The sequence below is a fragment of the Merops nubicus genome, unplaced genomic scaffold (genome assembly GCF_000691845.1).
Source record: "Merops nubicus isolate BGI_N331 unplaced genomic scaffold, ASM69184v1 scaffold2450, whole genome shotgun sequence".
Taxonomy (NCBI): Eukaryota; Metazoa; Chordata; class Aves; order Coraciiformes; family Meropidae; genus Merops; species Merops nubicus.
This window is the reverse complement of record NW_008582015.1, coordinates 32799-33117: the sequence shown is the minus strand read 5'-3', so window position 1 is coordinate 33117 and position 319 is coordinate 32799.

Below are 319 nucleotides of genomic sequence, written 5' to 3'. Positions count from 1 at the left end.
GATCTCAAAGTGCAAAAGAAAATTCAAAGAGATTTGTTACTTCAATCAAACAGTGAGACTTTATTGTGTGCCTGTAAAGCGGCGCACGACAGGTAAAAGTGTGACAAGAAAGGTAAAGTAAAGAGGGGAAAGAGAGTAATAGCTACCACCACGGGTCCAAGGAGTCCCTATAGTCCCAGGTCCTTGCAGCGTTCTGCTGGTCCTTCTGATTGTTGTGATTCTCGGTGGGGAAAGCTTCCCAAGTTGGGTTGCTAAGAAGCCATCTTTTATGCCAGGTGATGCACTTTGCTCCTCCTCTGTCCCATGGACTCCTGCCAGT